Genomic DNA, 27,361 nt, shown 5'->3' on the forward strand with positions numbered 1-27,361 from the left:
TTTTACAAATATACCTGATTGGGTTTTAAGGTGGCCTTTTTAAACCAAATTGTATCACTCAACTCTCCTCTTCTTTGAGGTTTTCCATCAAAAAACATATAGACGGTAACAAAGTGGGAAAACAAAGCAAATAAAAGGCAGCTTTCTTCCTCACTGAGAAGTGACCCCTTGGACATCGCTGATCGAGGTTTTTCTGAAGACCAAGACCGGTCAGGAGAACAAGGGAAGCTGAATACTTGCTCTCTCCACCAGATCCCTCCAACCTAAATCTTAGGACAAACAGAAAAGGAAAAACAAACAGAGAGAGAGAGAGAGAGAGAGAGAGAGAGAGAGAGAGAGAGAGAGATGGCAGGTGCTAAGAGGAACCCTGAGCTGGTCACTGCGTGAAGTACAAGAGAGACGGAAGGCTTGCTGCTCAGAGTAGCCAGCCTGTGCTGATTACTCCCCTGTAAGCAGGAGTTGCAGGAACAACTAACACATGAAGACAAGATGTAGAAACTGCAGCCCGGGCCCCTGTTCAAAAGGTCGATGACCTTTCTACCAGGCCAATATGGCCCGAGGGGACAGTGGGGTGTTTGTATCAGTAGGATACTTTTCTTGTGGACCGAGAAGGTAGTAAAGGGGCAAAGGAAGAAATGCAAGGTTCTCCCAATATTCTTTTATGTCGGAAGAAGGGGTAAAACTCCCCCAACCCCACAGGTAGTGGTGAAGTAATGGATAGAAAAGCAGAATCACACGTGGCTTTCCCCCGGCCCACCAAGAGGAGCTGGCTTGCACCATTTTTCTAAAGTGGTGACGGTTAGACTCAGATTGCATACTTTCTAAATTGCTTTGGCTTCAACTTTTTCCTTTAATTTTTCTAGAAATATGACAGGCATCTCTCACAGACACCAGAGAGGTGTAATGACAGCCCCTGAGGCAGAGGGAGAGAGCTATCTCCAAACTCGATTCTTGTCTTCTCATATAAATGAATTTAAATGAGAGACTTCAGATAATATTTGTATTGTAAATTTATTTACAGGAAATTTATTTAAAAATTTAAAAAGTGAATTTATCAAACAAATTAAAGAAACAAGTCCAGCAAATCTGGCTCCGGAAGCACAGATGGACTCTCAGCTAACCTGAAGAGTGAGGGGGTGAGGGATTTCTGCCTATATACCCTCCTTCCTATAGTTTGTTTTTTTTATCTCTGCTAGATACATTGGTATAGATTAACTCTTTGTTATGTTTTTCCACAATTTATAAGAACCACCTGGCAATTTTATCTTGACAAATCCAAGACTGCTGGCTTCCTGTTTGAACAGTGGAGGAGAGAGAGGGCCCTCTTCCTGCCCCTCCTCCCGCTGTGTTAGCAGCTCCAGGGTCATTTGTTCTAAGGAGTCTCTGGTGAGTGAAGGTGAATTGGGATTCTTTCTCCTCCTCTCCCTTTCCTTTCTGCCTCCTCTTCTGTTTTTGTGAGAAGAGGCTTTGAGTGTTTGTTCTCAAGATAAGACCCTGTTACAAGGGGCCTGCAAGCTTTTGGGCTTTGTTTAATTTTCCTGCCTCAGTTTCCCTATTCCTCTTGTCCCGGAATTTTTCTAGCTTTTTACTATCCTAGAACAGAAACATCCCTGCAAATTCTTGAGACTTAAGGAAGGGAGAAAGCCAATTCAAGACCAATGTCTGCTTTGGGTATACATTGATTAAACATTTTGTATAACCAAAATAGAAAACTTAATTCACTATAAGAAAACAAAACATCCTTGATTCATATAATAAAAATTATCTAGGTTTCAATATTTTTTCCTCAGTTTAGTTTGTCTGTATGCAGAACTACTTTTTTTTACATAGTTATAAAAAAAGCATAAATTCAACTGTTGTTCATTTACTTTAAGTTAATCAGAAGTTCATGTTACTATGAAGTTAAGTAGTTAATTGGCAATCAATGGTGACCTAATATTTCATCAGGTAGTCAAGTACTCTTCCCACTTAAGTAAGCTGCTTCCCACTCTACTAGGCCCCTCTCTCATTCCTCACAGGCTTTGAAGTCCCTGATACTTGCTTCCCGTTCCCCGAGGTACATCCATTCTCATTCCCCTCAGCGCCATTTCTCCATCTGAAAGAGCTCCATCACCGCCTGGTGTCTCCAGGCGCATCTCCTTACCTCTCCAGGGCCTGGGCTGCCTCAGGGTTCCCTTAGGTTTCCAAGAGGAAGCTTCACGACTCAGGCCCAGAAAGCTCAGGAAACAGGGTTGCCGATGGCCATGCTCCAGGGCTCTGTTTGAGAAGCCCTAGAATTTATTGGAGTAGAAAGATTGTGGGGTCATTGTGGGGTCAAGGTAAAAGGACCCAGTCCTATTCATGTGACGCAGTCTGGGTCAAGAAGTTGGTCTAGGGGCTCAAAAATGCAACTAAGATTTCAACTCTCTGCAATTTTTATTTATGTTTTTTTTTTTTTAAAATTTATCCAGCTTTATTATGAACTAGAGGCCCGGTACATGAAATTCATGCATGGGCAGGGCGGGGGGCGGGGGGTCCCTCAGCCTGTCCTTCGCACTTTCTCAATCCAGGAAACCTCAGGGGATGTCCAACTGCTGGTTTAGGCTGGAATTCGGACATCCCTCTCACAATCTGGGACCGCTGGCTCCTAACCACTGGCCTGCCTGCCTGATCGCCCCTAACCACTCTGCCTCACCGCCTCTAACCACTCACCTGCCTGCCTCATCGCCCCTAAACCCTCTGCCTGCCTGCCTGGTCACCCCTAACTACTCGCCTGCCTGCCTCATCACCCCTAACCACTCTGCCTGCCTGCTTGATCGCCCCTAACTGCTTGCCTGCCTGCCTGATCACCCCTAACCACTCTGCCTGCCTGCCTAATCACGCCTAAACCCTCTGCCTGCCTCATCACCCCTAAACTCTCTGCCTGCCTGCCTGGTCACCCCTAACTACTCGCCTGCCTGCCTCATCACCCCTAACTGTTTGCCTGTCTGCCTGATCATCCCTAACTGCCTCTGCCTCAGCCCCCACCTCCACAGTGTTGTCTGGAAGGACATACAGAATGACGTCTGAAAGGTCGATCAGCTTTCCAGTCTAATTAGCATATTATGCTTTTATTATTATAGACTAGAGGCCCAGCGCATGAAATTCGTGCACGGGTACGGTCCCTAGGCCTGCCTGTGATCAGGGCCACCTTCCTGGCTGTCCGCAGCCAGCCCTGACCCCTGCTGCCACCCACCCCCAGTTCTCCATTCACCATCAAGTGATGAGAGCCTGACAGATCAGGGGAGGAACCGAGAGGTTGGCTGTTCCACCAGCTCACCAGTCCCGCCCCTGCTGCTGCTTGCCCTCTGTGTGTGGGGTGACTGGTGAGGCAGGGGCCTTGGCCTGGCACCACCCACATCCCCGGTCACCCACCCCCAGTTCCCTGTTCGTCATTGGGCAATTGGAGCCTGCCAGCCAGGGAAAAGGACCAAGAGGTGGTCAGTGTGCCTCATATTGACTGGTCAAGCAGTTGTTCTGGTCGTTCCACCTTTAGGGTCAATTTGCATATTATCCTTTTATTATATAGGATAGAGGCCTGGTGCACAGATGGAGGCCGGCCAGCCTGCTTTGATGGTCCCTGCTGTGGGGCGGGGCTGGCTGCGCGAGGGGCCACTGAAGGGTTTGCAGGCTGGCCACGCCCCTGATTGGGGTGGGGGTCCCTGATGGGGGGCGGGACTGGCCAGGGTGAGGGGCCAGGGTGCTCTTCTGGCTGGCCCCACCCCAATCAGGATGGGGACTCCTGCTGGGGGCCAGGGCTGTTTGGGGTGAGGGGTAGTAGTCATTCTGGTCTCTGGTTGTTCTGGTCGTTTCACTGTTTTGGTCACTGGGCTTTTATTATATAGGATAATTGGTGTATAACGTTGTGTACATTTCTGCACTTTTTGGCTCTGACTTTAGCAACCTTGCCCTCATTCTTGGGTTCTGTAGCTTGCCTTGGGCAAGTTCACACCTTTCCTTGCAGCCTCATGTCTAACTAGGCAGGTAATAAGAGAGAAGGCCTCTTCTCAATGAGTCTGTATAAGTCCAAGGAGTTACCTTCAAGGAGGGCCATCTTTGGATACATGCCTGCCCTTGAACCACTCATTATGGATAAGTCCAACCACAAAAGAAAAGGAAAACAAATGCTGGAGATGCTAAAACAGATATTTTTGTTTAAAGCCATAGCAGAATTACATTTCAAAGGACATGTTTTTATGTTCAGAACTCTTCAAATGGAAAATCAGGAAGGCCATTGCATTTATGGGAATAAAACCCACCAAACTGACATGAAAAATATATGTAGACACAGAATGAAAAGATAACCTTCCCCTGTGGGTAAAGTTTCTGAGGGAAAAGAGGACTATTTTAATAATATCTGTTTCCTCCTCCATCCTGTCTCCTTGGTGACAGCAATTAATGTTTCCTATGTATTTCCTTTTTCTACACACGCACATGCACACACACACACACACACACACACGTACATTCAGTCCATAGCAGCATTGGTGCTGAATCTAATCTAATTCCTCAACTACTGCATAACACTGTATCATTTAGCTTCTGCTAAAACATGTTGCATGGCAGGGAGATTACTACTTTGCAAAGCTGCCTGTCCCCTTTCTAAGCAACTCAGATTATAGAAGTTACATGATATAATGATTAAAAACCTGTGCATCAAAATTTAACCCTCTCCCCCCATGGCCCTTCAGATATCTGAAAACAGTGCTCACAGGGCCACTTGGAAACGTGGCTTTGTTAGTCCCTTGTCCACATCTTTTCGGTGCCTGTGCCCCCAAGAGTCATCATGCAGGGGAGTAAATAACCCAGGCAGGGCTCAGGATCCCAAGGCTCCTTTTACAATCACAGGGTGATTGAGATCATGTGGAGCCCCCTCAGCAGGCATGGAGGAACGTCAGCAAAGACTGCTGTGGGATCACCGGGAAATGGAGACATCTGTTTTCTGCTGAGGGAGGGAGAGAAGCATTCTTGGAATTCAGAGTATGTGCAATAGAAGTACTCCTGCTTCTCAGAATGCCTTTGTTTGATTAATCAACCTTGGTCTTTTCTTTTTCTTTTCTTTTTCCAGTTAGATTTTCTACAGATGGTTTGTTAAAATGCAAATGCTTCAATTCTCTTTTTCCCACTACTTCAATTGAAGAGAAAATAGCCAATTTTCTACTTTTATCTCATCTAAATAGAATGCATTTATTCTCCCCATAATGGGCAAAGGCCACTCATTTATTTTTAGGTAGTTTGTAAATGCTTATAAAATACAGAAAGAGTTTTTTATTTAAGCAGCCAGTGATGCCTGTTGCTTTGGTGCTGGAAAAGCAAACCGTTGCTCTGTGTTCTGGGGCCCCAGGATAGGACCCCATTCATCAGCATGGCACCCTGTTCATCAGCATGGCACCCTGCCCCATTCATATCAGCATGGCACCCTATCCCATTCATATCAATATGGCACCCTGCCCCATTCATATCAACAAGGCATCCTGCCCCATTCATATCAACAAGGCACCCTGCAGGTCCTTTAGGCATTGTTCATGGGTGTGAAGGAGTCCTTCCCTGAAACCCACCTTGCAGAAAATAGCTAAGCTGATCCGGTGATATTTTATGAAGAATCTGAAGGAGCTAACAGTTCTCCTTCAAGGATCTTATATCAAAATATTAACCCCAATTTATGCATGACAACTCTGAATGCTGGAGGCTAATTCCAGCAGGTCATAATTATGCAAGAAGTTCATCAGAAGGCTGATGGAGCTTGGGGCTTCAGCAGGCCTGAAAATCTGTACATATTGTTACCTTCTGCTGGAACAGCTGTAGGTATTTCCCCTAACCTGATAATCTTTTCCTGTTTACCTGCTGCTGGCAGAATAGCTGAAGGAATTTCCCCTAACCTGATAATATTTTCCAGTTTATCAAAATTTACCTGTTTCCATTCCTAAAGGGCCAATGTGTTTCCCAGCAAATAAAAAGCCGTGGATCCGGACATTCAGAGAGCCCACTTCACTAGGAAGTGGAGCCTCCCCTGGCTCCCCATGCCTCCCAAATTTATATTTCATGTCTAGTCTCTTTATTCGATTTATGCGCAGCCCTTCTCCAGATTCCTGAACCCTTGTAGCTGTGGAAAGACCCCACCTGAACATCACAACAACCTATGACAGAGATATAATCAGCACTATTTTGTAGCTTAGAAATATACAAAGTCACTGCCTAAGGTAACATAATGCCAGGAAACAGGAAAATAGATTCAGAAAAAGTCTGAAGGTCAGCCTTGTGAACTGGGAGGCAGCCAGCACTCTGGTGATCACTCCTTGCCTTATCCTAATATATAAAAACCCTGGGTCCTAACATCCAGTAAGGACTGAGCCTCGACCAACCAGAAGTCAGTCCTGCAGTCAGCGCTGGCTTGCTGTGGCAACCCAGGCTGACTGCTTCCACTGCAGGCAGTGCCCCAGCACTAACTGCTGAGGGGGCTGCGAATCAGGGCCAGAGAGAGGCCTGAAGAGAGAAGCAGGGACTCATCCGTTGCCTATGTGGCAGCTTTTGATCAGCACTTGCCTCTCTCTTTCTCTCCCAGTCTGGCCAGCAGCCAGGCCACCATTTCTTTCCAGGCCTCCACCAGGGCTGCTGATCAGGCCCCATTGATAGGCCCAGAGACACTGACTGTCATAGAAACCGACCAATCAAAACCAAATCTGGGTCAACTGTGAGAAGCCAATGGCTGCCTAGGAGGAGGAGCTTTTGACGCTGACTGGCATAGAAACCAACCAATCAGAACCAAATTGGCTGGCAGAGGAGGGAAGTTGGTGGTGAGATCGGGCTGGTAGGGGAGGACCATTGGGGGTGAGATCAGGCTGGCGGGGGAGGGCAGTTGGGGGCAACCAGGCCAGCAGGGGAGGGAAGCTGGGGGAGAGATCAGGCCAGCAAGGGAGGGCACTTGGGGGTGAGATAAGGCAGGCTGAGGCAGTTGGGGACGAGATCAGGCCTGCAGGGGAGGGCAGTTAGGGTCGATCAGGCAGGCAGGCAGAGGCAGTTAGGAGCAATCAGGCAGGCAGGCAGAGGGGTTAGGGGCAATCAGGCAGGCAGGCAGGTGAGCAGTTAGGAGCCAGCGGTCCCAGATTGTGAGAGGGATGTCTGACTGCCGGTTTAGGCTCGATCCCACAGGGAGTTGGACATCCCTCAAGGGGTCCCCGATTGGAGAGGGTGCAGGCTGGGCGGAGGGAACCCCCACTCTGTGTATGAATTTCAAGCACCGGGCCACTAGTTAATGATAAAAATCAGAGCTGAGAGGTCTAGCAGGTAGCCATGGAGTGCCTGTGTAGAAAAGGCAAGGGAATGTGCAGAGGGGAAATGAAGTATGTGGGGAAGACCTACTGGGTGCTATGCCTTTGCATATGTGCTAGCTTAAGGAAACCAAATCCTTGGGAGGAAGCAGAATCGTGTTCATTTATGAAAATGAGAAAATTGAGCCTCTAGAGCATAAGTGACTTGTCCAGTTTTACATAACCATCCAAATCTGGAGGGGTGGACTGGGACTTGGCTGGAGGTTTTTCTTCCACCAAAAGGAAGTGCTGGGAAATGTGGGTGAGCACATGAGAACCAGAGCCTATCCCACATCACACAGCAATCCCTCCATTACAAACTCTAGCTCTGCCTGCTTTCAGGCTGAAATAATCACCATCTATTCTCCTAGCAAGTCTATTAAAATTGAAATACCCTTTGCTTCAACAATTTTGCTATCACTTCTGATTGGCTGAGTGCTTTATCTATTGATTTATTCATTTATCAAGCACATAGCATTGTACCTGACATAGAGATAAAGTAAAAAGTCTTGCTCCCAAGAAAGTCCTTGTCTCATCAGAGGCAGAATTTGTTAAAATAGCTCTAAAGCAATGAGATAAAATAATCGTAGAAGATGGCAGTGGTGGGGAACCAACCTTTGGCTAAACACACCAGCAAACAGTTTATAAAAATATGTCATGACTGAGTCCTAGATCGTAATTTTTAAAAGAATTGAAGAATTAATTGAGCAACAACAGTATCTAATACCTAATATTTGTAGGAAACTATGAGTTGATAAAGATGCAAATAAATGTAATAACATGAATAGCTTCATCTGTTTTGCCCCTACTTTCTGCCAGTTTAATTATGTGCATTTATTCTTCAGTTAGCTTTAAATTTGTTAATCTTCTTTAGAATCAAATAAGGTTATGCTAAGACTCTGAAGTTCAATAATTTACATAGAATCATGAAACACTCAATTTGATATTCAACTTCCCTCCTTCCAGGTACAAAGACAATAGATGGTGATCCTTTCACTTTTCGCTACTGCCTTTCATGAGACCCCTAAATTAAAGGAATTTACACACATGTGGAAAGATAAAACTTATAAACAAAAATCAATGGGTAATAATGTGAGACAGTAAATCAAAATGAATGATAAACATATTATGTAGCTTGAGAAGTGAACTATTCCTGGGGACTATAAAAGCTTCACAAAAAAGCTAAGATTTGAGGATTGCAAATAACTTTTCAATTCTACCATTTAATTTGATTTTGTTTATAAAGGCTTTTGACATACAAAAAATGTGGTGTTACATTTCCAATTGTGTCTTTATTTTCATTTACTAGAGGCCCAGTGCACGAAATTCATGCACTGGGGGGCGGGGGGGGGGGGTCCCTCAGCTCAGCCTGCACCCTCTTCATTCCTGGACCCCTCAGGGGATGTCCGACTGCCGGTTTAGGTCTAATACCATAAACCGGCAGTTGGACATCCCTCTCATAATCTGGGATTGCTGGCTCCTAACTGCTCACCTATCTGCCTGCCTGGTGGCCCCCAACTGCCCTCCCCTGCCGGTCTGGTCGCCCCTAACTGACCTCCCCAGCTGGCCTGGTCGCCCCTAACCACCTCTGCCTTGGCCCCTGCCACCGTGGCTTTTTCCAGAAGGATGTCCAGAAGATGTCTGGTCTAATTAGCATATTACCCTTTTATTAGTATAGATAAGTATTTGTCATATTATTCTCTACTTTTCTATATGTATTTAAAATACTCCAGAATATTTTAAGCGAATAAAAAATGGTCAAGTTGCAGAAAAATAAGTTTTGAAATACAACCTGGTAGGCTTGAAAACAACAACATTTGCATAAAAGGGCATAAGTTGCAGTAGGCAACAAAACTTGCTGTTAGGATTGCTTGGTTAATATTCTTTTGTTGGAAAGGCATGGTTTGGGCAAAGGAGAAAAGGAAACCAGTCCTATAAAAGGGAATGTCTGATTGGGCTGTTGCCACAGCAGAGAGGGGCAGGTGGCAAAGGTTCAGGCTGTCCCACAGGCAAGAATGTCTGTGTGTATGGGACACCAGAGGACACCTGTCACACCTGAAACACAATTTGCTAACACTCACAATTGCAGAGCTCAGGAAGAATCACTGTTTTTAAAACTATTATTTCCCTGACATATAAAATATACATACATATAAATATACATGCCCTCTTCTGAGCTTCCCCTGCCCTCCACTTAATATTTGGCTATGGCCTTCTTTTCATGTCAACGAATTGGATGTACAGACATAATTTTTAATGGCTACAGTGTTATCCCTGACTGTTTGACATTGCTATGGTTTACTTCACTAACCCTTTATTGTGGGGCAGGTTGCTTCTGGTTTCCCCTGGCATCAACAACTACAGTAAACATAATTGCTTATTTGACTGTTTACTTAGGACACATTCACAGACATGGAACTCCTGGCCCAAAGTAATTCACTTGAATTTTGATCCACATTTCTAAATTGACTTTCTAGAAAGTACTTCTGTTTGTTTAGTCCATTGGTTTTAAATCAGATTACACTCCCACAAATGGGTTAAGAGAAAACTGTTCAACGCACCTTGGGCCAATCACAAACTCTTGCTGAACTTGAGCCACCCCAGGGCGCAGGACCTGGAGGATCCGGGCTGGAGGGTGAAGTCCAGGGAAGCGCGGGTGACGCAGTCGAGGGCCTTGTGTGGGTGCGGGCCTGTTAGTGTGTGTCGCTCGAGTCCACGCTTATGCACACAACCCACACGCCCTCACTCCCGCTCTGCACCCTTGGCCACCAGAAACCTCCGTGGAGCCTTCCATGAGCTCGGATGCATCCAGTCCCAGCACCAAGCAAGTCTGAGAAAGTTTTCCCAGACTGACTCCCGCCAGCTCCAAGGGGAGGCGGGATCAGGAGAATCCGGGCTGGAGGGTGAGGTCCAGGGATGCGTGGGTGGCACGCCGAGGATCCTGTGTGGGTGCGGGTGTGTGAGTGTGTGTTGCTCGGTTCCATGATCATGCACACACCCACACGCCCACACTCCCGCTCTGCACCCTTGGCCACCAGGAACCTCGCAGAGTTCAGCCCGCTTGCCAGTCCCTGCCCACTTGGTCGAGCCTTCGGTAGGACCCTGGCTCTGTATATAAATAGATACCCATGCAGATGCCTCACATCTAGCAAGTCCTTTTAACCTCTCTGTTAAGATGTAGCCTGGTTTCAAAAATGTTAAAATTTGAAGAAAGGAGTATGTGTACAAATGGAGGAAATACAGTGCTTCGAGTACAATTGAGGACTACTGCAGAAGTGTTTGTAACAGGCAATTTTGGAAAAACAGAACAAAAAACTCAATTACATCCTCTGTCTCATCCTGCCCCTGTCATTTGAGCAGGTAGATCGCTCCACAGTGACCAGGTCCAGGGTATCTGGGACCCCAAAATCAGTCCTAGTTCCCTGGAAAGGAAGCTGACCCAACTTTTTGAAGTTTGTGGGGGAAGGGTGCGGAGGCTTTCGGCCTAGTGCCACAGCAGATATCCAGCTCCCTGCTATCGATTGCAGGGCGTCCGCTCAGGGCACCTATGTATGCAAATTAACCACCATCTTGGTCGGGTTTATTTGCATACTTGCTCTGATTGGCTGTTGGGTGTGGCTTGGCTGATGGGCATGGCTGATGGGCGTGGCTGATGGGCATGGCTTGGGCATAGCAAAGGTGCGGTCAATTTGCATATTACCCTTTTATTAAGTAGAATAGGTGTTCTATTTTCTGTCTTCCTTAGCAAGTTCTCACAGTCTCAATATTAGGTGCATATTCTGTGCATTTTTTTCTTTTTTAAAGTTTTTTGAGATAATTATAGATGCACAAGAAGTTGCAAATATGGCAGAGAATGGTCCCCTGAGTAGTTACATATTATTTTGATACTTTTGTAGGTTAACTACTACCCAGACCAGGAAACAGAAGTATTCCATCTCCACAAAGATCTTCCTTATTCTGCCTCTTTATAAGCACACCCACTTGGCTTCCCTCCACCATCCCTGAACCCTGGCAACCATTAGCCCATTCTCCACTTCTAAAATTGTGTCATTTCCAGAATGTTGTATAGGGGGAATCCTATAATGTGTGACATTTTCAGATTGGCTTTTATCACTAAGCATATGCCCTTGAAATCCATCCAAGATATTGAGTATAACAATTGCCCCTCCTTTTTCACTTCTGAGTAGTATTCCACAATATGAATGAATGCACCACTACTTATTTAATGACTTACATATTTTGGTTGTTTTCAAGTTTAGGCAGTGACAAATAAAGTAGTTATAAGCATGATAAATTAAATATTTTGAGAATATTTGTCCCTAAGAATGACACAGTTTAGCTAGAGATGTAGTAATTACAAATGTTAAAATTGTCAAGGCCTGTTTTCTCTTCATACTAAATAGAGATAAATTGGAATGTGATGGAGTGATGGTTACTTTTATGTGTCAACTTGACTAGACTGTAGTCCCTAGATGTTCTATCAAACCCTAATCCAGGTGTTGCTGTGAAGGTGTTTTGTAGATGTGATTAACATCTAAAATCAGTTGACTTTGAGTAAGGGAGAGCATCCAAAATAATCAGGTTGGGCCAGATTTAATCAGCTGAAAGGCCTAAAGAGCGGAGTTGAGAATTCCCTATAGAGAAAGAAGAACTGCCCCTGTGGACAACAGCTGTGCTCATGCCAGAAAGCAAAAAACTTAAAAACTTTACTTATAGTCATATGCCTCCGAATTTCAAATGGGCTTCCAGATATAATTTTAAATTAACTCCAAATCTCTGAGGCTATTGGATGTTTGTATAGTTCACTTTACTTATGATCACTAAAGTCCCTTCCTGTCAGCATCAGTAAGGGTTTAACCAAAACAAAAAACAAAACCAGAATTCATAGGACATATATCTGATCTGTCTTGTAAAGAACTGGCTGACACAATAATGGGGGATGGCTGTAGGTCTTCACGAAGGTATCTAGGACTGCTGTCTGGTTGTAGATGTAAGGCAGTCTGAGTCCACACTCTGTCAATACTTTCGGGGAGTGAAAGTATTACAGGGACACAACATCATATTACTTTCAGAGTGGGAAAATGTTTATCCAGGAATGTTTAAAATAAACCACACTAAATTACTGGCATTAAAGATGCATATGTCAGTCTCATGTGTATATAACTGAGCCCTGTTAGGCTGTGAAAAAGGAAATTACATTTGATTTTTATATCAATTTTTAAAGCATGTAGCTCTTTAGTCATGATACACAGAAGATTTTACTCTTTCTTTGTGCAATAGTGCATTTTTAAAACCTTTTATTCCCTTAATTAAAGAAAAGAAGGGCATCACAATGATGGAATATTATTTTGACAGAATTTTTCTATTTTATGAGAACAATTTGAAAGTTAATATAAACATACAATTACCATATTTTAGTAGTTTCTGAATATTAATTTAGGAAATTACCAGTGAGACAGAAATATAAAAATGAAATCTGCCAATATTTTTAAATATTTCATTTTGCTATTTTATACATCTACTCATAATTATTATTTAAGTAAGGTATTTGAGAAATCTACTTTCTTTATTATGTTCTTTTAGTGTCATTTCCCTACCATCAAGCTACATCTAATTTAAAGATAATTTCAACATTTTTACTGGACAAAGATATGTTATATGCATCCTTTTCCATAATGACATATAAAAATATGCATCAATGGTTGCCGAAATGCTTAAAATTCTAATTATAAGAAAACTTGTCACAGAGTTTTCAAAACCATTTAAACTTCTGAATAAGAGAGAGATACTTGGAGGAAAAAATTAGAAAAGTAAAGCAATCAGTCTAGAAGACATATGTCTCCATAGTATAAATTGTAGAAAAAAATAAAGAATATAAAAGGGAGAAAATTATCAAAGAAAAAATTCCAACAATAGTAATCATTGAGAATATGCAAATCTTTGCCCAGCATTCAGGAAACTTTCTGTAAATGACTCGATCTCAAGTATTATAGGCCACAGTAGATCTCTCTTGCAATGACTCAACTCAGCTTTATTAGCTGCAGACAATCTATGGTATAAACAAATAAGCCTGTCTATATTTCCATAAAATCTTACTAATGGACATTGAAATTTGAATTTCATACTATTTTCCCTTATAACATTTTCTGTTTCTTTTTGAAACCCTCTTGCATTTCTTCCTGCTCTTCCTCCTCCTCGTTCTTTTCACTTCGATATGTAACAACATTATGAACCATAGAAAACCTGGTAGTGGGATAGATTGTACCACTGGCGTGTAGTGTCCCAAGTCTGAAGGGCCCAGCACTGGAACTTGACACCTACTCTAAAATTTAAATAGAAGTATTGGGCCACAAATAGGCAACCCATTTTTTATTAAGAACAAGGAAACCTGCACAGGGATGATAGGTCAGCATCATTTCTAATAATTGAGAGGTTGAATATACAAATGGGTGCTGGCCAGAATGTGTAGAAAAATAGAACTCTGACCCAGAGTGGCTGGAAATCAGATCACTATCTCTAGCAACCAACACAGGAAGCCCAATAATAACCCTTAATAATAAGCCACTAATTTAGTGATGACCATATTAAACGTTTCTTTAATCTGAATCAGCTCCAAAATTGTCATGACTTGATTGGTAGTCGACAACTTCCCTAATTTTTGTCCCAGTTTCTAGTTTAGGCCAAAGCAGAGAAGGCCAATTAGCCCCTTTCCTAACCAATCCCATAGAATGCTCTGCTTCTAGTCAGTCCACCAACAATTTCAATGAGAGTCACTATACAGTTCTTCCACTCCCCTGTCTGCCTTTGAGTCTCCATCAAAATGCAATTGATGGTGGCTGACTCCCTTGCTATAGAAAACTCTGAATAAATAACCACTGCCTGTTCTTATTTGTTTGGTTTTCATTTATTTCCACATAATTAAATTTTTGTAAGACAACCATTGCTAGAGTAATTTGTAAATAATTATGATAAATCCATACCATGGAAATTAGTTGAGAGAGGAGACTACTATGATAATTGCAGCCCAGTGAGATACATATTTTACAAATTTGCCATAGGATAGTCTTTAAAACAGAAAAGAACTCTGATGTTTTCAATATACTTGATTGCCCCACCCAACAATCATGGCCAACATGAACATGCCAATTTCCCATTGAGGGAATTCTAAGCCCAGCCTGGCTCTACCCTGTGTCCCTCTTTTCTGTCCCTCCCTGGTATTCACAAAGTAGAGAATCTATAGAGTAAGTTAGCAGGAAGTGTGCAAATGTGTTTCTTTCATTTTAGGACCTGGGCTGCTTCCCTCCTCCAGCCGCCAGCAGGCACCCGGCATCTGGTCTGCTTCCCTCCTCTGGCTGCCCGCAGGCACCCAGGACCCAGGCTGGCTTCCCTTGGGTTGCTCGCAGGCACCCGGGATTTGGCTGGCTACCCTCCGACCCTGACTTTGTCAGGAAGGATGTCTGGAATGACGTCCGGAAGATGTGTGGTCTAATTAGCTTATTACCCTTTTATTATTATAGGTGGTCATATGCGTATGTGAAATGCAAATCTGAGTGTTTTGTATTTTTATTTGTTAAATCTGGCAGCACTAGAAAGGAGGGTAGCACAAGTCATTTTTTACCTCTTTTATTGCATATTTACAACAGTGTTGATATTCTCACTCTGGGCTATTTAGAGCTATACTGTTTAATTTCCCAATGTTAGCTTTTATGAGATATCAGTTACTATCTTCTATATATATAAAAGCCCAGCAACCAGAATGCTGAAACAACCAGAATAATCAGAACAACCAGTCTCTACGATGCACACTGTGGTGGCCAACCTGCCAGATCAGGGCCCCAATTGCTCCCCCCCAAACATCCGTGGCCACTTTCCACTGCCAGCCCTGCCCCCTATCAGCCCCCCCTCGACTGGGGGTGGGGCCAGCTGGCCAACCTCCCATGGACCCTCCCTCTGACCAGCCTGGCCCTGATTGGCCCCCATCAGGGCGGGCCTGCCAAACCCCACTCATGCATAAATTCGTGCACCGGGCCTCTAGTATTTTAATAGAATATTGATAGCCCTTCAATGTCCTTTCACATTAAGCACTTCTGTATCAGGAAAATATAAAATCAGGAAGATGAAAGGATTTCCACCAGATAGCTTCAATTTTGTTTTTAAAGAGGGAAGGTTATGTGTTGAAGTGGGAGAAAAGGGAATAAGAAGATTGAAGATATTGGAAAAAGTTTGTAATTGTTGTCAAGAATGCAATAAAGTTGAATAGAGAAATGTAAAACTAAATTAAGCACCTCTATAAACTAAAGTATAAAACAAAACCAACATATATTTAGTGCATACCTGCTATAACATACGGTATAAACTGGGGCAATCCTATATAATAAAAGCCTAATATGCAAATTGACCAAACGGAGGAATAACCTGCGGAACGACCGTTTGCTATGACACACACTGACCACCAGGGGGAAGACGCTCAATACAGGAGCTGCCCCTTGGTGGTAAGTGTGCTCCCACAAGGGGAGCACCGCTCAGCCAGAAGCTGGGGTCATGGCTGGCGAGCACAGCAGTGGTGGCAGAAGCCTCTCCTGCCTCCGTGGCAGTGCTAAGGAGCAGTGAGCTGAGCAGTAAGGAGCAGCGATAAGGCAGGCGGTAAGAAGCAAGGGGTCCCAGACTGTGAGAGGGATGGCTACCTGCCAGCTTAGGCCTGCTCCCCATGGGGCCTAAGCCAGCAGGCAGACATCCCCTGAGGGGTCCCGGATTACGAGAGGGTGCAGGCCGGGCTGAGGGACCCCCCTCCAGTGTATGAATTTTGTTCACCGGGCCTCTAATAAAGAAGTATTCATGGTGGGAGTTATACCACTGTAATGGGGAAGTAGCCTATATAGGACCAAAGGTCAGGAGAACAAAGATACTGAGGAGCAATCAAAAGCAGGCAGACACTAGACAGCCCTGGAAAACAGCAAGCCTTGCTCACTCATATTTAAGGGTCCCTTACCCCAAGCATACCCATCCCCCTGCACACCACACCTGGAGCTCATGAAGAATGCCACAGTCTTGATGCCTTGAAGTGTCAGAGACAGAGTTCAAACCCACGAGAACAGTGGGAACTGAGGGAGAAATCCTGGAAAGGAAGAAGCCACAGAAGGGGAAGTCTCCATTCTACTCCATAAACTCTCCTCAAATCCCCACAGGACACCTGCACTGTGCACATGAGGCAAAACCCTGGGAGCTGAGGAAAGCACGATTTCCCACACAAGAGAAAACAAGCTTTGAGTTGGAATTCTGCCAACTTAGAGTGTGTTGGCCAAATTGGAAGCTTCCTACTGACCTGACCTATCAATGTGTGAAACCAAGCGCCCACGTTTGAAGTGTCCAAACAGTGATAAAATGGCATCTTTAAAGTTATGAAAGAATGAAAATATTACAGAATTCTATGCCCACTGAAAATATCCTTAAACAAATCAGGGGGAAAATTTTTACAAAAGCAAAAATGAGAGACACTGTCACCAACAGACCAATGATTGATTCTTCAGCATGTATAACAACCAGAAATGCACATGCACCTAATTAAAAAGCTTCAAAATACATGAAGCAAAGACAGCTAAAGGCGGGATAGATAAATTCTCTACCACAGCTGAAGATTTCAGCACCCTGTCTCAGCAAATCCTTAGCAGTTGTAAAAAAAATCAGTAAATATACAGAAGACTTGAACCACACTATAACTCAATTATACCTGACAATTACAGAGCACTATATTTAATAGCTTTAGAAAACACTTTTCTTTTCAAGTGCACATGAAATGTTCACCAAGATAGACCAAATGCTGAGCCATAAAACAAATCTCAATAAATTAAAAATTTTGAAATCTAACAGACCATGTTGTTTGAACACAGTTAAGTTAAACAGAGCATTATAAGATTTCTAGAAATATTGAAAATCAAATAACACATCACTAAATAACCCTGATTTAAATAAAAAATCACAAGGGAAATTAAAAACTATTCTAATGTGAATATTAATGAAAGCATAACCAAAGCATAAGCCTACAAAGGAAATTATAACTTGAAATGCTTATAAATAGAAAACTTTTAAAACCAATTAGCTAAGTATGCATGTCAAAATCATCACTATTCAGAGAAATGCAAAATGCAATATAAAACCACAACCAGATACTATTTAAAACCACTAGTTTTATTTAATTTAATAACATTAAACAAATTGATTAATTTTGTTTTGACAACTGACAATATCAAATATAGGTAAGTATATGAAGAACCAGAACCCCTATACATTACTTTTGAAATCTGTATGGCAAATTTTTGATGATAAGTATGCACCCACCCAATGAACTTATAATCCCACTGTTAGATATTTACCAAAGAGAAATAACAATGCATGTCTAAAAAGGGATATGTGCAAGAATGTTCATAGCAATTCTATTTATAATACCCAAAGTGAAAACAAACCAAGTACTTTTTGATAGAAAAATAGATAAATAAATTGTTGTATAAAATTGAATAGTTCTCAACAACTGACAAAACACAACATGGATGAATTTCAGAAACATTGCATTGTAATGACAATAAAGAAGTGAGGTAGGCACAAGAGACAATGGTGATAAAAACCAGGGGATGGCAACACGTGGGAGATAGAGATTTGCTGAAAATCATCCTGAGATAACTGAGTATGTTAGAGGAAATGTTCTGTCTTAATTACAGTGCTGTTACCAGTTCCAAGAAAACAAAATTCTACTTGATGCAGATTTACTGAGATCCTATAACTCAGAGCTTGTACATCCTTTTCTGTATAGTCCATTGATTTAGGGCTCTAGTCTGCTTTTCCTATTCATTTCACGTATAACTTCCCACCCCATCTCAACATCACACCCAATGAAGACACCTAGGTTTAGACACATACGCTCCAGAAATGTATCTTTATTCAAGAGGGAGGTGAAAAAAATAGAAAAAGTACTGCATAGCATCTAAGAATATGTCTTGACTATAAGTCTATACAATTGTACACCAGCCAATAAAGAGAAGGAAAAATAATAGGAATGGTAATAACATTAACCCTTTGCACTCGCTTGCTTTTTTCTTGATTCCTTTATTCTAATGCTAACCGTGTCGAGCCACACTTGACATCCGAGTGCAAAAGGTTAATGATAGCTAACTTTTATTGAACTTAGTATGAGACAAGTATTTTCTAAGCACTCTGCATAAATACTATCACTGAATCCTCACAACAGTCCTATGAGGTAGTTATGAACATTTTTCCTCATTAAAAATAATAGAATTAAGTTAATTAAGTGATGAAAGGCTAAATAGCCCACAGATACATAGCTAGTGAGTGGTGTGACTAGGAGTTGTGACTTGGCATCTAACCCTAGAGCCTATGTTCTTAACCCACTATGCTCCCCATATGTCAGTCCACTGTGACAGGCACTGGTCACAGGTGACTATTAAATTTTAATTAAATTAATTAAAGTAAAATTAAAAACCAATTTTTCATTACAATGGGTACATTTCAAGCATTCAGTAGGCACATGTGACTATGGTTACCATATTGGAAGGTGTAGATTTAGAACTAGCTACCTCCATTGAAAGGTATCTTCTTCCTTTATAATTAATAAACAGAATTTATGGTGATAATTATTGAGTCTTTGTTAAAATTAGTTGGCCCGCAATATTTCACCCAGTCATTTAGAAGCAGTTGATAATGCTTTTATAAATCAATTATCATAATGATTATATAATTATTCTATCCTTCCTTCTATATTAAATAGCATTCTTCTATAAAGAACAAATCTCCATCTTCTTTTTCTTCACTATCTTTATAGACTCATATTTTATTTAATACTAGAGGCCTGGTGCATGCAATCTGTGCACTTGGGGGCAGGGGCAAGGGGGCGGCCCTCAGCCCAGCTTGCGCCCTCTCACTGTCCGGGAGTCCTCAGTAGATGTCCAACTGAAGGCTTAGTCCTCTCGGGGGCCCTCAGTTGGACATCCTTAGCGCTGCTGCAGAGGCAAGAGTCTCCCGCTACCACCACTGCACTCACCAGTAGTGATCAGATGGCGGTTTCTGGCTGAGTGGCACTTCTGGCTTCTGGCTTCTGGCTGAGTGGCGCTCCCCCTATGGGAGCACACTGACCACCAGGGGGCAGCTCCTGCATTGAGCGTCTGTGCCCTGGTGGTCAGTGAGCATCATAGTGACCGGTTGACTGGTTGTTCCACCATTCAGTCGATTTGCATATTAGCCTTTTATTATATAGGATTTTTTATAATTCATTAGTATCATTTTCTTTTAATAGGATTCAAAAGTCAAAACTATAAAAGTGTACAATGAGAGTTTATCCCTACTTTCTCTACTTCACCCTCCCCATCTAGTTCACAGAACCATTTCAATATTTTCTGTTTTTTTCCTTTTGAGTTTATTTTTAAATAAAAGGTATCTCTTCTTACACAAAATCTACATGTATATATATAAGCATGTATGTATGTATGTGTGTATCTTGTTTTTAAAATGTAATGGTATCTCTTAAATCACTACATGTAAGTTGATACAGATATTATTCTTTCTTTGCTCTTTTAATAGTGAATATGTTTTACAGTTCTCTTAACCAGTTTCCTGCTAATGGTAATTTCTGTTTTTTGTAACATTTTGCTGTTTGATAGATGCCACAAAGAATAACTTTGGGCATATGATGTTTTATATTTCTAGAGGAGTATTTCCAAGTATTTCCAGAAACGGCAGCGCTTGGCCGAATGGTCAATGCCTTTGTGGTTTTGACAGACACTTCCACATCCTCCTCCTGCGGTGGTTTCACCCCACATCCTCATCACCAGTGCAGGACAACGACGATTTCCACTCCAATCCCTGAGTGCGTTGTCAGCCTTGAAATATGTGCCATCTGATAAGAGATGGTGTCTCATGTACCATAGTTTACCATGTGGTACATGTCCACAGATCATTGAAGTTGAATACTCTTTTATAGTTAAAGCATCTGTGTATATTTTCCTGTACATTTTTTGTTCATGCTTTCTCTCCTTTTTTTCTATAGTTATTAATCTTTTGATTTTTCCTAATACATTCATAAGGCTATTACTATTTCTATCTTTCTAAAGGGTTATTGTTATTTTGACAGTTTTTTATGTATTCGAGAACTAGCTTTTTATATTAGACACAAATTGAAAATATTTTCTCTTAGAATGTCATTTATCTTCTTGACAGTGCTTATGTTTATACACACTCACACACATACACAGAGATACATACAGAAACTTTCCTTGTGCTTAAAATTATCAAATGTTTTAAAACTATTTCACAGGAATTCCAGACCATTAATAGTATGCAAGTATCTAAAGTGGATCTCTAAATCCAAGGGACTCAGTGTGAACAGCAGAAGCAGACATTCAGGTTAAATTTAGAAAGACGGGAAGGATAAACATGCTCATGTAAATAAGGTGTTTAGTATGTTAGAGAAGTTTGGGCCAAAGGTAGAACTCGGCGCATGGAAACATTTGTGAATGATCGTAATGAGAATTAGATCATTAAGATGGAAAACAGATCTGCGCACACCTTAAAATTAAGCACCCAGGCATTGATCTTTGTAGTGCCTACACATCCAACACTTGCAAAATGCTCAGCAAATACCTTCAGCAGCGAGTTAATTTAATCTAAAATGCAACAATAAGGAGCAATCATAACAGTGAAGCAAAAATGTTAACTGTACTGATGTAGATACATCCTTGTGCGTTTCCTTTTAAGTAAGTCTGTTTTCTTGAAAGTTCAATAAAAATTTTACTTTAAAAAATATCAATCACCACATTGATTCAAACTGGCCATGCAGATAACAAGGTTATGTTCTTTTAACAATAGAATGTCTCTCAAATGTATCAAGGCACGGGCCTTGAAGAAAGCTGTTGTTTTTCTTTATTCCCACTACTTTCAAGAGACTGTCAATACATATTAAACCGATGGATCACTAAACCACCATCTGATCACTAGAGATGTAACCAGGTCACCTAGAGTTGAGCTCCTGCTCATGTCTTCCTTGCCTTTCTCCTAAAACCCAGGCCCATTTCCTGAAGACACAGTAGGCAGATGCACTTTAAGTGAACAGTGTGTGTTACGGAGAATTGGCTCCAAGGAGAGCATTTCATGGAATCCCTTTTGCTTCTAAAGGCAAGCGTGTGACTTTTGCAAAAAGGAGAAGAGAAACTTTTGTTCAATTGTGATTGAGTTTCCTTTTGGTCAAGTGTATACATTCTTGCACAGCTGGCCCCAAGACCATTTCAAGATGCAATCAGCACAAATACAAGTATTTGCCAGCTGAGCTCATAAGCCAGAGAAAATCAAAGGACACCTGCCTGACACACCGTTGCTTTCGTTCCTCCATTGGCTGGGTTTCTTCCTGATAGACAGAGTTCACTGCTGTGCTCAGCTGGCTCTTCTGTCCTTTCAACATGCATTATAGAGAATAAACACATGACCCACCAGTCCTGACAGCCTTCAACAGAGCACGACAGAGCAGGCTTCAGCCCTTCAAGGGCATCAGAGAGGCAGCCCAGTGCAGCTGGCTCGAATGTCGCCCCCAGAAGAGGCAGTGCGGAGAAAGAAGCTCCTGCACGCGTGTGTGTTAGCAAACCCTGTTACTCCAGACACCCACATCTGCAAAGTCTTCCCTTGGCAGACCAGATCCCATTTCACCAGACCTCACTGTTCCAGTGGTAAATGGATAAAAAGAGAATAGACCCGGGCATTCATCATTTTGAAAACCTTTCCTCTATTCGCATGGACCATGCTGCTAAAGAAACAGCTCTCACTATGCAACTCATATTTTTTCTATGAACAAATGGAGATTCAAGAATGCAATTGCATTATAAAGGTGTTGATTGATTTGTTGCCAGTATTTTCATGAAAGTGGGACTATGTTTTATTCAGGGCTATGTCCCTGAGATCTAAAAAGGATCAATACCTGTTTCCAGCGGATGCTCAGAAATGTTTACTAAGTGGATCTCAGAGTGTGGGTTCTGGACCCACAGTGACAGCACCACTTGTGAACTGGTTACACATGCAGATTCCTGGGCCCCTCCCAATGTGATGGGTCAGAAATGAGAAGCGCGGCCAGGAACCCATGTTTTAACAACTTCTCCAGGTGACCCATGCTTCAGTGTGAGAACCCTGGCTTACTCTAAGGAAAGGCAGCAAGGAGAAAGGGGCTGGGCGAATGTTTTCTGGATTACTTCTTGGGTGCAGACCTTAGTACTTCTCTCAGGGACCAGCTCTCTGGGATGCTCTCTCTAACTCCCCTGCCCAGGCCAGCCTACTAGTAGGTTAGTTGTACCTTTCTGGTACTCCCATATCCCTTTGTTACCTAATTATTTTACTACCTTAACCAAAGTATATTGACTGCTCATGTACATGTTCTGGCTCCCATGCAAGGCTATCTGGACCACTCTGTTAATCTTTGTAATTTCAACACTAGTACAGTTTACAGAGCACCATGGGCTTGTGTATTTGCTGAATGAATGGATGATGAATGAGTCTGCACTATGTTCCTTCGTCAGTATGCATGTCCACAGTCATATCCCTAGATTTTTGTGCCAGAAGGATGCATATGAATGTGAAAAGGCAGAAAGAGAAGTATACTTTATAATTACTTCATAGAAAATATAAGAAGATGCCAATACATATTTTTGAAATATGCTTCCCCCCCAAAAAAGGAAATTGTCATATAAGAAATACTCAGAATGATGGAGACACATTCTCCTTCAAACATATGAAAAGGCACAGTAAGTCTATTGATAGCTAATTGTTTATAACATTCCCTGCATGAGTTTGCTGGGGCTATTGGAACAAAATACCACAGAAGTGTCACTTAAACAGCAGAAATGTATTGTCTCTCCATTCTGGAAGTTGACATTCAGGTGTTGTGAGGGTTGGTTCCTTCTGAGGGTCTGAGGGAAGGACCCGTGCCAGGTTTCTCTCATTGGCTTATAACTGGTCATTGTCATATTCACATGGCATTCTCCTATACATTTATGTGTTCAAATTTCCCTTTTTATATGGACACCAGTCACATAGGATTAGCCCACACACACACAGTTGTTTCATTTTAACTTGAGTACCTCTGTAAAGATCCTCTCTCTAAATAAGGTCACAGTCTGAGTTACCTGGGGGTTTAGGACTTCAACATACGGATTTTAGGAGGATGGAGTTTAACCAATAATATACCTCAATTGTTCCTTGGCCTTAGAATATCAAAGGCCTGGGAAGAAAAAGGTAGCAGGACTCAGAGTCTGCTTTTGTGTAGGAAAATGTCAGAACTTGTTTGTCCTTTTTTCCCCTGACAGAAAGCATCAGCCCACATGAGCTTCACGTTGGCTGGTGTTTGAGGATCTCCTGGAACCACTGAGCCTCACTTGGCTTTCCCCTGTTCTCTGACTCTGTGGGCTTCCGACGTTAACGGCAGCCACCATCTAAGTCTTTCTTTTAGTCCACAGGCCAATGTTTCTCAAAAATGCACCCGCTTCTTTCTCAATTCTGCATTCATGCCTCCTCCCTGTCAGCCCTCAGGTCTCCCCCCTGATGTGGTCTGCTCTCCTTCCAGCAGGCACCCTGGCAAGAGCAGGGTGGCGCTGGGGGCATGGCCCCCAGAGCCAAGCTTCCTGGGAGAGACTCTGGCTTGTCTTGCTCTAACTGTGAGGTCTTAGCCAATTTACTATGATATTCAGTTTCCTCATCTGTAAAATGTAGGTGCTGATGGGAGCAGCCTGCTGGGTTCCTGTCACAATTACATGTTTAGTGCCAGTGCCTGGGAGAGCTGCTCCTCTGCCTGCCTGGCTGCCTGTCCAGACCTCAGCATGCTGCTGCACTCAGGCCAAAGTGAACTTCAGGTCCACATTACAACTTCTAAAAGGCAGATTCACGTTACAAAGGCATGCACATTATGATGAAAGCTGTATTTCCTCCTGAAAACTTCCTATTAATTCAAGGGTGCATACTAAAATCAATGTCATTATAGAACTGAATAAATAATGTCATAAAGTCTTGCTATTTAATGAGAACCTATTAATCAACAGATTGTATACAAATCTTTTTAAATCTTAAAACAATCCTGCAGGGGAGATTTCAGTGCAGAGGAAAGCAAGGATTTGCAGTCAGAAACTTTTAAGGCTGCACAGTAGGTCAGATGACAAACCAGTCCGTCAAATGCAGCCCTTGCTTCTTATATCACCCTAAAGAGTGTTTGTTTGTTTTTCTTTCTTGCTTGTTGGTTTTTCTGTGTTGCCTGTGTTGTATTGTGATGGTTTGTTAGAGAACCCAGTACCATCCAGTGTATGGACGGACCTGTTTGCCTCCAATGTCCTTGGTCAGAGTAGCATCTAGTGTACAGTAGAATGAACAATTGCTCATCAAACCACATAATTAGCAATTTACTCTCTTCATTATTTTTATTACTAGAGGCCTGGTGCACGAATTTGTGCACCAGTGAAGTCCCTCAGCCTGGCCTGTGGGATTGGGCCAAAACCTGCTCTCCAACATCCCCTGAGGGGTCCTGGATTGCAAGAGGGAACAGGCCAGGCCAAGGGACCTCACCAGTGCACGATCGGGGCAGGGGAGGAATGCAGGAGGATTGCCAGCCAGAGAAGGACCATGGGAGGGCTTTAGGGCAGGTCAAGCCCATCTCGCTCAGTCCTAATTAGCCAGACCCCAGCAGCAAGCTAACCTACCAGTCAGAGCATCTGCCCTTGATGGTCAGTGCATGTCATAGTGAGCAGTTGAGGGGCCTTAGCATATCATTAACATATTATGCTTTGATTGATTGAACAGATGACTGGACGACCAGACACTTAGCATATTAGGCTTTTATTATATAGGATAATAGTACATAATTCTGTCAGATAAATAGTGCTGTGCTTATTAACCTTTGCCTCTGTATATACTTTCTCTCCCTACTGAGACTACCTGCCTCTTACAATCAAGAATTATGTCCTGTTTTTTTCTCACCGTAGTGCTTTATGAAAGGCATAGAAAACAAAGTTAAAAAACAAACTAAAAACTTATAGGTACTTATGTGCTTATTGTCTATGACTAGATTTGACAGGTCTCCTAAGATACTGGTTAGTTACATAGGTAAAACCAATATACCCCAATATACTAATAGAATAAAACTCTATAATATATGTGTAAAGATGAAACACGATCATCCTCACATATCCCCCTGCCTCTTTTGGGTTATTCACAGATGGTACAACCTGCTCTCCCTGGTCCTAGCATCCAAGCAGACATTACTAATCGATCCTGGGGCTTCTCCTGCTGGGGTCAGATGCGGACTCTGACAGTTTTGCAACACAGCTCTCTGGGCAGTCACTACCAATCTATTTGAGGCGACCTGTAAAATGAAGCCAATTCCACATCCCTTGCAGTTTTGAAAGTGGAGAACATAAAACATTTAGGAAGAGGAAAATTGCACTAGAAGGTGGTCAGCAGAGATTTGTGGCCTGGGGGTCCCCCAAGTGGCCACATATTCACATTCTCTTCCTTCAGTTGTGGTAAGACTATCCCTGATTTAAAAATCATTAATGCTGGAGAGATGAAAATGTGTTCAGAAGTTGTTCAGGAGGCTGTTTCTTCATGACACTCTGCTCTTCAGGAGTTCCATTCCTTCACGATTTGACAACTGGCTCCATCCTGGGCCTCTTAAAGCTGCCCAATTTAATCATTCCTAAGGAAGGAGCCCAGATATTGTTTTGTAAAAATCACTGCCAGGGTGAATTTAAACGCACAGTGGGGATGGAGAACCAGTATGTTAGGGTGTTTGCTGATAATAGCGCCACTGAAAAATATGCCTCTTCAGGCTTTTTAAATTAAGGCTCTTGGAAAGCAAAAATTCCTAACAAACTTTCACATTTAGCATATAATGGTAGGGTTTTAGGCCATTAACATCCCATGGTAATCCTTGGGTTGCCCACATGGATGGCCAACCTCCCAACAACCACTTCCCCCACCTGATTACACTGTATTCATGAGATGGGAACACAACACATGTGGTAATAAAAGCAAATATCACAATAAAGAGTCAAACAATTTCTTTTTTACTTCACATGCTTACAATAAATTATATTCTAAGTGTGAGATAGAATTATGTAAAAAAAAAAACACAAAAAACTGGACATACTTTCATTTAAAAAATACTTTGTTGCCTGGCTCGATCCCCAGTGTGGGGTGTGCAGGAGGCAGCCAATCAATGATTCCCTCTCATCATTGATGTTTCCCTCTCTCTATCCCTCTCCATTCCTCTCTCTAAAATCAATAAAAATATTTTTTTAAAAACCGCTTAGTTGCTAAGGAAAGCTTACTGAGTTGTCAGTAAGTCAGGCCTAGTGACTCGGCTGGTGGAGGATCTTACCCTCAAATTGTAAGAAATGCAGCATCCGTGAAGTACAATAAAGTGAAGTTCAATTAAAAGAGGTGCCTAAATAGGTATTTCCACATAACATATGGGACTTTTCCAATCCTATTAGAAACTGTTTGCCCAGAGGGAAAAATAGCTGTTTTACATTCACAAATTTTCTTAAGGTGCTTCCTTCAAAATCGCTGCTGTGATTCTCAGGATGTTTGCTGCTATTTAGTCCCCATGAAGCTTTACTGCTTTTGGTTTGTTACTTAGGATTTTCTTTGAATAGAGAACATCTTGAAGCTTTTATGGAGAGTAAGTTTTAGGAAACTGTATGGGATTTTTTTCTCCCTGATGCAAAATGTACAAAGCTGTTGTTGTTTTGCATTTTTGTAAATAAGAGTAAATTGCTCATACATATATCTGACAAATTAGACCTCAAAGTGAAGGTCATAAAAAGAGATAAGGAAGGCCACTTCATAATACTAAAGGAAGCAATTCAACAAGAAGGCATAACTCTGGTAAGCATATATGCACCCAATACAGGAGCACCCAATACATAAAAAGCGTCTGGAGGATATCAAGGGAGAGATTTATAACAATACAGTCATAGTAGGGGACTTTAATACCCCACTAACACCAC

Source organism: Eptesicus fuscus, chromosome 11, assembly GCF_027574615.1.
Source record: "Eptesicus fuscus isolate TK198812 chromosome 11, DD_ASM_mEF_20220401, whole genome shotgun sequence".
NCBI lineage: Eukaryota > Metazoa > Chordata > Mammalia > Chiroptera > Vespertilionidae > Eptesicus > Eptesicus fuscus.